At 39.4% G+C, this 12,386-nt stretch overlaps 1 protein-coding gene across 4 annotated transcripts in view; it reads right to left on the bottom strand.

Annotated features, from left to right (window-relative positions):
- NBEA (neurobeachin) overlaps positions 1 to 12,386 on the bottom strand; it is a 1,608,295-nt gene that overhangs the window by 951,063 nt on the left and 644,846 nt on the right. The window lies entirely within an intron of this gene.

Raw genomic sequence — 12,386 nt, forward strand, 5'->3', positions numbered from 1 at the left:
TAATACAATTTTGTGAAATAAGCCCTCCAATTTTCCGTTTATTCCATTAAAAACACCTGGAAATGTCTTCTTCATCTCTTCTCCAACCATTTCACCCTCCTTTTTTTTTATCAATAACACAGGTTTCTCTTTAGTATAATTCAAAATTAATCCAGGTTCACCCTTGCCGGCTATCCTACAATACTACAGCTAACACCCTTCTGCCCAATTACAGGTCATTTTTTGCCACGTGTAAGGTGATTTGAAGTACCACATATATAACATGTTAGACAATGTTTTCCTTCTTTTCCCAACTTTCTATTAGTCAGTCTGTTACTCTCTGAAGCTTAGTGCTTTTTATGTTTTTCTTTCAACACTTAACACGCATATCCCTTTTTATCTTTTTTTGTTGTTAACATTCTTAAATGTACTTACAACATGATCTTCACTTTTTCCTGCACTACCTATACCTGCTTTAGCACACCTTCCAGTGAGTTCTTCTTTTTTGACTATGGCAATGATATCCTTCAGCAGTGATTCACGCTCCACCCATAACATATCCTATATGTACTGTTAGTGCGTATAACAATCTGGTCTCAAATCAATTCTACCTCCAAAGTCCCAAATCTAAATATAGTTACTAACTTCCTCAAAACAGATACATAATCTTCAAGATTTTCTTGCATTCCTATTTTACGTTGAAAAACTATACGGTTCTCTTGCAACACAGACTGTCAGGGAAAACTTCTAAATCGGCCAAAGCATCTGTAAAAAACATCACCTCCTTGTTTAGGTTTCTTTTCCATTCTATTATAAATTTTCAACCAACCTAGACCTGTGCAATGCAATGATATTTTCTTGTTCCTTTCTGCTGTAAAATCATTATCCTCAAAAGTTAAAATACTGTTTAGAAAATAATATTTCCACTCCTTCTACTGCATGTTTGTTCTCCTTGTTTAAGTGAAAATGGCAGTGTAGGAAATAGGTCTAAATTTTGTGTAGCATACATTTTGACTACTAAATACTGTAACAGCCCTCTGCAGAAAATCATGTAACAATGAATCACTTAAAGAAGGGTTTCAATAAAAATAGTTCACTCCTATGAATTTGTATTTATGTCACAACAATACCAGCACATCCATGAAGATTTGTGTAATCCTATGCAAAGTATATTCATGTTCTGTAATGCAAAGACTGAAGATTTTAGCGAAGTGGAAATTGGAAACAAATAGTAGAAAAGACGCAACTAGAAAATCCCAGAATAATATTTTTTCATAGTCTTAGTGACTTGATTATGATGTGTAACTCTGTCCAAATGGGCAACATCAACACAAATGGAGGCTCTCGGCGTAACCAGCCCAAACTGTAATGGTGGCACTAACCAATGGCTTGAGCAGAAGCTCCCAGTGAGACTTGCTCAAATCAAAATAGTGTCATTTTGGCATGAGGTCACCACACTGACTTCACACGTCACTGATGTGTTAATCACAATAGAAAAGGAAGGTAGAAAAAAGACTTTTAGTGCAGTCCTATTTACAGAAGTGTGAGCTGATGCTCACTGTTCATTTACCCATAGTGAGCAGAAGCTCCCAGAATAAACACAAAGAGGTGGGGCACGGACTAATGCACACCAGCACAAATTAAATTATGCTTCTGTGAGTGCGTGAATGGACTCTCCCAATGTCGTTCAGGGTGCAACTGAAAGGTACCAAATAATGCACAGCACAATATCAAAGTTAAATCAACTGTGCGCATTAAATCCTCCAACTCCAACACAGATAGTAAAATAAGCCCACTCCAGAGATGAAGGCACAACTAATTTTGGTAGTACTTCAAGTCACGAAAAGTTAAACTGTTGATTTAAATATCTGCAGTGTGGCTCAAACGTAACACTTCCAAGTCATGACTTCCAGACATTTAAACCTTGAAAATGAAAAGTAAGCTTCAAAAGGATGTTCCAACTCCAGACATAACAATAAAGTGCATATGCAAGAACATCACGAGGTTGGAGTCTGGGAGAAGGCCACAGGCAGTCTCTGGGACGCAGGATGGCAGCCCAAATTTGCTATAAGTGGAATACAAGATCATCGCTCCTTCCAGCTGATGACTGGGAAGTGAGAGATCAGCCTTGGCTGGGGAATGTTAAGGAGAGGGAGCTTGCGATTACTGCTGGTAAAAATGACGTGTAGGAGCACTTCATTTGTAGCTCCAGAATGCTGCAGAGCAGTGGCAGGGAAGATGGAGAGCAAAGCTGGGTCATACAGAGCTGATACAGCACTCTTGTAGCCAGAACTGGTGCAGTGGCCTCCAGCTTCCTCTGGACATGCAGGAGGGCTCGACCTTAGAGATACTGCTGAAATCTCTTTTCTGCCATCTGGTGACAGTCTCCTTTGTGGAGAGGTCAGGCCTTTTCTGAAGAGGGATGGGGCAAAGCAAGATAGGGAAGAAATACAAGCAGTGTTGTATCTTTTCTATTGCTGAAATAGGGGCCCCTCCAAAACCCAGAAAGGATGTGTCTGCAACAAGGTGTGAAATAATAGAGGAGGATGGTGCATCAACTTCATTGGCTGCTCCGCATGTATTGCGAAAATGACTCAAGATATCAAAAAGAAAGTGATTTGAACTGTGGAGATCCTTGAAGCAATTGATGTTTATCATTGCCGTTGGCCCAAAGTGAAGGGCTCCAGGAACAAGCCACCCACAAGGCCGGTAGAGAATGTGCAATTACTTCTGTTTGGTGCCAGGAAACACAGGTGGAGCAATAGGGATATACATGCCAGCCAACAATCTTTCACTTAGCAGAAGTACCAAGTCTCCCAGCAGTCTCTGAGACATCTCCCAGATTGTCAAAGTAGGCAAGGTGCACCTAATCCCAACACCAGGTAAGGTTAAGGGAGGAGCCCTGGATGGGATTTTCATTGCCAAACTTGGCAATACTATAAAAAGAGAAATGGTCCTCTAGGTAGCATACAATAAGAAAGTTGTCATTGTAGAGGCCAAAAAAGATTGCTGTTTCCTGACTATATTAGCTCCACTTAGCAAAGGTGTTAGTAGTTTCTGGGCATCTAGAACGACCTACTGGATCTGCATTTGGCGGCAGCTCTTGGTACCCTGCTAACCTGAAGCTGTGGAAGAACTATTTACGTGCATGTGAATACTGAACTTGCCTTATTTCTTTTCCAGCGTGCCTATGCAGTGTTTTGACATCACAAGCACCACCTCATATGTCTGGCCTCTTTTTTTAAAGGAGGGCTTCACTAACTAGTTATTACTATGAGACAAGAGCCTAAAAGCAATGGGCTTGCCGATGTATCTCTTAATGAATTGAAAGAAAGAGGTTTCAGCTGCTTGAGCCTTAATGCTACTTGCAACTAAAGTGTTTTCAACTTGAGATTTCCCACTGCAGAGTTTGACTACCAGGACACCAGGGCCTTGCTCCCCATGGGGCCTTACTTCTCATGGTTAGGATAAGGCGACCCTCCATGCTCTTGTGTGTGCATTCATTTTTAATCTCACAAGTATATTGTGCTGCGTGATTTGCTGTGTTCAGGCATTGTGTCATATATTTTTATTAATGCGTGAATGGGTGATTGCCCTTGACCACAGTATTATAAAGGATGTGAGCAGAGCTCTTATTCTGTAATCTGTTTCTAACTGGTTTGAAGAATGTCCAGACTATCTGGTTTAGTACAACCACACCTGTCTATGTGTTACAATTTTAATATGAGTGTGAACATGTGTTTGCCCTACTATTTAGAATATGTATGTCCTTCCACAGGGCTGTATTTATATTAGGGTTTTCTTTGACTGGTCCTGAGAAATGCCAATGACCTGGATAGGCAATATGGCAGAAACATGTTGACCACTTTATAATTCAGGAATATTGGTATGATACATTTTTGTAAATTCATTTTTGTTTGTAACCGTGGAATGTGGAAGAAATCCATCACATATGAGATTTTAACACCGAGATTTCCTGGCCAGGCTGATATTCAGTCAGTTTCTTTCTCAGTTTGCTTTTGGTTGCAAAGTTCCAGACTGACCTATAGATTCTTACTATACTGGACCATTTAGGACCTGAAACTCAAAACACAGTCCACTATGGGCTAAGTGGATTTTCTGTAAATGTTCTCTCCAAAATCATTTTAAAAAGAGCCAATGAAACTCAGAAAGGGTGGCTAAGCAAAAGTCCAAATGGCCCGATTTACTTTTTGAAGCCAGCCTGTCTGCAGAAGTATATTCCCTAAAAGGGCATGCTACTTACTCCCAATAGGTTCTTCCAAGAAATGAATTGTACTCAAGCAATTCAGGATTGAGTTGAATCCCATTCCAAGTGCATCAGTTTGTAGTGGGGAAACACTCCTTTGTCCAACTTAGCCTCTATGCAGGTTGAAAGGAAGTTGTACCCTTTTTCTTAGTCTCCTTCTTGGGGAACTCCACTTTATTGGAAAAAAAACCTCAACCCCTCAGTGGTAGTGATGTCTCTCATGGTACATAGTGCTCTGGGCTACTAGTGCTAACATTAATCTTTTCCTGAAGGAAGTCTTAATATTCCAATGTCCAGTATCCACCTACACATTCTTTAAAGTTTTCTCCCTGTCTTGGGAATATAGGCAAGTGGTAACAGTATTTAAGCATAACTCATATCTTAAGACAACAAAAAATGCTTGCCAAATGGTTGCAGAATCTAGGGAAACCAAGGTGCTAAGCCGGAAGATGCTGTAAGACAATTCTAGCAGGAAGGCTGTGAAATACTAAGGGACCACTTGTCTTCAAGTAAACCCACTCGCAATACAATAAACTCAGTATAGACAATTAATTGTGCCAGCGTACATTGATTCATGTTCCATGGAAAGCTTTCCATTGTCCACTGGAAAGGGCTTAATATCAACCAAATAATGCTGGAAGTCTGAAAAGAAATAAGTGAAAATATGCTTTCTTGGAATCAAGTTACACATATCGCAATCAGTATTCTAGTTTTGGGTGAGATTTAAACAGGGTTCATCCAAGTTCCCAAATTATACTTCAAGTGTTTAGGATTGTCTCAGAATTTCCTCCGGTACTTCTCAGTTATATAACCAAAGTTTTTTTAATGTTCAGTATTGCCTGAGGTGATGATTTTCTAATGCCAACATTTAGTCATTATCCTCCTCAGGTAGCGTAACCAATTTTACCACTGCCCATGCTTCTACTTTTCATGGAGCATCATGCAAATGAGCTCAAGTGTTTGTTGCATATTATATTTGTTATTACCTCTTCGGGGCGTCTGTTCTACATTAATCCTTGTCTCAAACTCCTCATGTGATAGGGAGCCTCTTCAGAGCCTACTGGCTTGCAGTAGAGATTTACGTGCTCACCATCTACACGGTCCTCTGTTCGGCAACTGCTTCCTTTGCTTGTCTACCCTCCTTCAAGGACCCAATTGACTTCTTCACCTAAACGTTCTTCACTGCTGGACAGTATATGAGGACTCTTACTTCTCACATCTCCCTCATGCTGGTGAATGGTCAAGCACTCATTACCTACTTAATCTTATTTTTACTTCAAAAATGCGAAGGCAAAAAAGTAAGACATGCCCCAGGTAGGGAACATAATCTACTGAGGGACAAGAGTGCTTGATTTTTAAGAATGCATGCATGTAAATCTTGGCACTTAACACCAAATAAGGAAACCTTACTGACAGATCAGAGACTGGAGAGAGAGCACAGCATTGCTTGCTTAACATAGTCAATAAAAAACTCTGCATGATGTTGTGTATGGCAAAATAACCAAACAATATACTTGGATATTTTGCCATACACACCACCATGCACATGTTTTTAAGGACCCATTACAACTTTAAGTGAAAAGATAATAATGACATTAAAAGGTCAAATGAAAAAGGGCAAAACTGGGCATGGTGTTCAAAAGGTAAGCAAAAGATAGAACAGTTCCATTAAAAACAAACCCAATAATATCTGGTGGAAAAAATAATGAAAAGTACCAGCAGGAATGTTGTTTGAGGGACCCAAATATGTTCATACATTACACTCTTAGGTCACTGAGTGGACTGTTGAATTAATGGCCAAACAGAGTAATGTTTTTTTTCAATGGAATCTGAACTATGGATCTTTTGTCTACTTCAATTTGTCAACCTTCACGGGTGTCAGATGCCATCAACAATTATTCTGATTATTCATCCCATATCATCATATATTTAAAGATCACTTGTGCAAAACTGAGTAGGATGTTCAGTCAGTGCATACACCAAAGCCTCATGTGCAGTTCCTGCAATGTGGACCATATGCACGTTTTTACTATACCTCTCAAGCATGGCAAGAAGCTGTAGGAATTTAGGAACAAGATCAGAGCAATCATTGCAGTGGGGCACAATGATGACACAGGTTGCTCTTAACCAAGCACTTGTAACAAAATCGAAAAAGTATCAGCATAGGGTTATACTAATTTTATTTGTTCTAAAAAATAATGACTGAAAGTCAGTGGAAAGCCACCATTTTACTTATGTTTAGCATTCGATCTAATTGAGCTTTGTGGGTGGTATTGATGGAAAGGACATATGTGATTTAGCACTGTTAACTGGAGAAAATCTGATATATCTGATAATATTAAGGAAATACTGTATGCTTGAATAACAGACATAGGGATAGCCTACACACTTATGATTTGTTTCTCAGTCGAGCGTTGCTTTCTAACTCAATCATAACTCAACTAGTCACAGTGCAAAATCATTAACTTTAATATTTTCCCTACCTATCGTTTTTGTTTTAATTCATTTCTGGAAATTAATATCAGTAGCAACCATGGTTAAGGGGAAGAAGCTGTTGTATCATTGGAAGGTGGCTAAATCATAAACTCGATTTTGGTGTCAGCCAACTGGTCTGTGACTAGAAAAAGTTATATTATAAAGGACGCCCAGTTAACTGGTTTTAAATATTTCCTTTGAATTCCATGGGTTAATTAATCATCCTTAGGCTGAAGTCCAAGGTGGAATCGAAGGCACCACCTTCCTTATACCATGATTTTCCAGGCTGGTATGAGGGTCTAAAAAGAAAGAAAAAATCCACAACAGTTTTAGAGAGAAATTAGATTAGCCTTGAGGTGTGAGCTTCTCTAAGTTGAGACACTTTCAGTTTTAAAGCTTAATTAATGTTTGCAGGCTGAGTGCACTGGGGCGGAGCAGTGAAGAAATGCACTGAAGGCCTGCAACAGCACAAGGCTACCTGGGACGAAAGAACAAAATGAGAGGCGGGGTGGATAAAAAAACAGTGGACTGAATATGCAGAAGGGACTGTGGGTTGCAGCAGATACAAGGTAAAATGAACTGCCAATGCTGGGTGGCAAAAACTCCAGGTCTGAAAAAGATTTCAAGTAAACATCACAGTATGCAGGCGATAGACACTAAAATAGGTCAATGCACCACTTCTTGACACCTGGTCCTAATGCTGGGAATTCCGCCAAAGACTGCTGATCCAGTGTGCGAGTTGGAGGAGAACAAGGACAAAATGTGACGCCTCCAGCTTGTCTATTTCTGGTACTAGTATTGCGATGTTCTCTGTGGTTTTTAGTATAAGCAACACTGAGCAGGTGCTCTCTACTGCCATTAATCCACACAGTATCTGCACAAGGACTGCATAGTATATCTCTGACATTATACGAATTATGGAACCCAGATGCATTTTTTTAATTAGGGAAGTGTTGCAGGAAAAAAGTAAAATACAAAAATGTAAATTCTAGGAAATGAATTCCACAAAACCATTAATCACTAAATATTCCACTTTTTTCAACCAAATGATATACCTGAATTATCTCATAATTTTTCATTGTTGTATAATATTAACCACTTTTGATTAGTTATCAAAGTCCAAAAGCTTCACCACACTCATCAGCACTGGTGCAGCTGAGATTTGGCTGTTACCTTTTGTTTCACAGTGATGATCTATATTTGATCATAATTTCATTAAATTGTGTGAAATGTTAACAAGTCAGCTATAAAGTGGTGTGCTGAAAACCCATATTGAAGTACATTCACTGTAGACTAGTGATCTGATGTATGTGGTATAGCCACATTAATTTAGAGGTAATCATTCATTTTGATTTCATATTTTTCCTTATGATAATAGGGAATTGTTTTCACCTAAACGATAATGAATTTCTTTATGAACGTATTTTTAATGTCCTATGCTGATATTGAAAACTGTAGTTCCCCATCATCCTTAATGAAATGTATTAACAAGTTATTTCACTTTATCATCTGATGTAACATGAATTGTAACAAGACTTATTAGTGATGAATTTACAATTATAGCATTATATGCGTTTTGCTCAACAAGAACAAAGTGTGCCATTTTAATTCAACTTGCTTTAGTTAAGCAAAATTGATTTGCTGGGCATACATTTTGCATAACGTAAGGAAGCTGTTTTTCTTTTGATAACATGTTGTTTCTTTATAGATATAATTCCCATAAAATGTTAGTTTGGAAACAAATGTCCTATTGTTTTGCTCATAGAGAGCCTGAGAAAGTAACCTTGAAGTTGGTACAGTGAGAACATAGACAATATAATTTGTTGCAAACGTTGTACAGGAGAGCAAAAATGGATGGCCCCCATGATGGTCTTGGTAACTTGTCTTGGTATTACAGATACCTGTTGTATGATGCACTATGAGTGGCCAGTGAATCCTTTCGATCCACATGACGTTACAAATGGACAAATCATCATTCACTTTGGACTTTAATTTATCATTTCCAGTTTGATTTGAGACTCTTTCCTCCGGACCTCTCTGTCCTTGCCCCTCACCTTCCCAATGCTTGCTGAGAGAAGATTAAAGATTTTTCATTTTTCCCCTGATATGATGAGAAGACTCTTTGCAGAACTTCTGAAATGCTGAAACCTTACCTATTTACTTACTTTTTCCCAACCTTAGTTAGCTTCATTTTGCCCAAGATGTTGTTTTTACAAATTATTTCTGTGCTTTATTTCCTTTTTACCTCCATATTCTGTAGCCTAGCACATGTCAGTTAGTCATGTATTACCTTTAGGGATTTCCTTACTTGATTAGCTAACTTAGATGATTTTTAGTTTACCCTCATGTTTTGGAGAGTTGGACAGCATTTGTTTTCTGAGCATCCGGTTCTTCTCCAGTTATTCTGTTTAGTTTGCTTGATGTTAGTGCACCCAAGCTTTTTCCGTCGTTTAGACCATTCTATGGTGATATTGTATCTTTATGGCTTGGTTTTGAGAATTATCTACAATAACTTGAGTGAAAGCTTGTAATAAAACCCTTTAACTTTATTTCTGACATGGGTTTTCCTTTTGTGGCCAAAGTGGTCATACTGTTAATTGTAATGTTGATTGAAATGTGATGTTCACTTTCTCTTTCCCATTAGCAAAGGGTGAAAAGATCTGCTGATCTCGTTTAGAGCATGCCTGAAATGCTCCAGCAAATTCTAAGAGGACAGATAGAGAATCTACCCATGGCTGTCCGATACGATACACGTGTGCCAAATACTCAAGACAGTATCATAGCTATAGGCGCTGAGAAAACGCCAAATGTCAGGCTGATCAAAAGCTTGAAGACCAGCAGAGCCAAGAAATTGCTTTATCTCATCGACATGGATAGGTTGTATCAAGTAATAAGAGCTATCAAGCTTGCATGAAGCTTCCAAATCTGCTGCTGAAAATGACAGGCACCTGATAAAGTGGAACACTTTTCTGACCTTGCATCTCAAATCTCTAAAGCAAAAAAGGGTTCTTTCCTCATAGAAAATATTCATCTTAAACCTTGAATCTGAGCGATAACTGGAGGTGGGCTGTGTCCTGCGTGTAGCTGCCATAGAGATTATCCGTTCATACCCGACCAGCCAGACATGGACATAAAAGGGTCATGTCCAAGATGCTGAGAGCTGCGCCACTGGCTGTTTTGCAAATCATTCCTGCCGAAGAGGATCAGGCACACAGGGTTAAAGCCTGTGGGTCACCTGGCTTTGGTCTTCATTGGTTGAGTGGCCTTCCGAGTGCAGCAAAGTCCAGTATATAAAAAGAAAGAAATCTATAACAGGATGAACATTGCATTCATTGCTTCTTATTTGGACAAGCCGTTCTTTTTATTCGGCCCATCCTGCCACTTACCTAATTTCAACACGTTTTAAAGGGTCCTTTGAGTTCACTGCTATTTCAGTGGATTATGAGAAAGCCCAGAAGAGGATGTAAATTGATAAACCAAACACTGCCCTCTGCTGGACATTTTTTGCGCGCATTTGCAATTAGTACACAATTTCACTTTCTGAATTATCCTTAAACGAAGAAGGAATAAAGTCTTAACATCGCGTTAAAGTATTAATGACAAGAGCAGTTATTTAAAAACAGACAGGTGAAAAGAAATAAAATAATATGAATGCCCTTTTAAGACATATGTCGAAGAACTGGGGAAAAACACATAAAAGCATTGTAGTCTATCATGAAAAGTACATTACTATTGTTAACAGTACACACGGCGTGACCACTTTTCTTCATAGATTCGGGCCATCCGAATCTTGCACGGGGATGGGGTGTTCACTAGGGCAGACATATTGAAGCAGACACATATTCTAAGTGTCTTATTCGAGTCTGACTCTTTCTGGGAGCTATGCTTCCAGATCCAGGGGCATTTAGAGTTCCACTTTTGTATGAGTCATGTCTGGACAAGGGGGGCGTGGCTGGTAGCCACTAGAAAAAAAGCAACATAACAGCAGAAGGGCAGTCATCAGAAATGAAGGATGTCAATACCAAGTATGTGTGAATAGACAGGACAGTGATACTCACGTGCTCCCTACAGGCAGCGGAAGGGTCCGCATCGCATGCAAGGCAGTGCGGGTAATACCTTCAGGCAAGTACATGCTATTGGGGAGGAAGGTGGATAAGCGACAACAAATCATGCATACATTGGCTAAAAAGACAAACGGATACATGCTGGTTGGAGAAAGATGGATGGATAATAAAGTTGTTTCTGATAATGGCTGACAGCAACACAACATGCAAATATAGGAGACGGAGCCGAGAAACAGGCGGGAATAACTAGGGAAACAGCTAATGTAATAACTTCAAAACTTAGGTAATAACTTCTAAACAACGTTTTCAGGCCTACACAATAACTGGAGCACTGTCCAGGGGTCTGTAGGCTGTAATGTAATGTTGCACCTGACACTACCAAATCTCAGTTTTTTTTATATTGCCACATCGTGACAATAGAAAATCACATTATCTATTTGTTAATTCGTTTTGTTTGGGGACTTTCACTAAAATTAGCATTGGACTTATTTCAGTGGGAAAAGCTGATTTCCAAATAGTGCACATGACAAAAACGATTTCCAGCACACTAAGGAAAGAGGCCACTAGGAGTCATGGAAATAAATGTGCTCCGTCACTTTCACTTCTTGGACAAGGGATACTAGGACACAGAAGGACAGCACAGAACAAATGCAGTGTTGACTACGCGGGACATAAGTAGCCACTGTGCACAAGCAATGGAACACATAATGTCAATCATGCCCCACTTCCTTCCAATTACCCTAATCTGGGCCATTTTTAAGTGCAGCTGCTACTTGAAGACTTTCCAGTTCACTTCAAAAGTGCAGTTCACTGAAGGCACCATTGTCCGATAAAAAAAAATAGCTAGCTCAGCGTGAGGCAGAAGGCGGAAGCGAACACGCGTCTGTTTTATCTCCAGCGCAAGGACCGTTCATCGGTTTCAAAATGGCTGTTGTTGCTTTAGATTTTGGGCACAGTGTATGGCAGGCACACACGTGACCTATCTATCTGGCTGTTATGGGGTATGGTGGGCGTGGGAGGCCGCTGCACTTTCCCAGCTTTGAATGGCTTCTATTGGACTCGTTTGATAACAGGTGGGTGTGTGTATATACATGTATCTGCTTTACAGGGCAGTACCGTTCAGTTGTTTCCTGGTGCTGCTTACGGGTAATAGTCTCACTTGGCGTAGAATTTGCTTTTTATCAAATGTAAATACTTAATTCAATGTTTAATAACATAAATGCGGCATCGACTAAATAGCACCCAGGATTCATTTCCTTATTTGAGCTATTTACAAATGCCCTTTTCATAAAAATAAAAAAACAACAAAAAACATAGCATGAATACATGGGGTAGGTTAAAAAGAAGAGATTTGTGCTAAAATCATAAATCGCTAAAGTGGTTTAAGTATCTTAACTCTGAATAAATATGCCATTTTACTGATTAAACTGTTCTCTTCTATTAAATGCTAACGCCTTTCTGCCGAGCTCTCCCACGAGTATGGGGGTAATCGGTCTCTTCTGTCAATATTTTCCTATTTTCTTCCCAGGCTTGTGCATCATTTCAGCCAAATGCTAGGTCAACAGTGTTCTCTCAACCTAGCTAAAGTTATCTGACCTGGA

The sequence above is a fragment of the Pleurodeles waltl genome, chromosome 8 (genome assembly GCF_031143425.1).
Source record: "Pleurodeles waltl isolate 20211129_DDA chromosome 8, aPleWal1.hap1.20221129, whole genome shotgun sequence".
NCBI lineage: Eukaryota > Metazoa > Chordata > Amphibia > Caudata > Salamandridae > Pleurodeles > Pleurodeles waltl.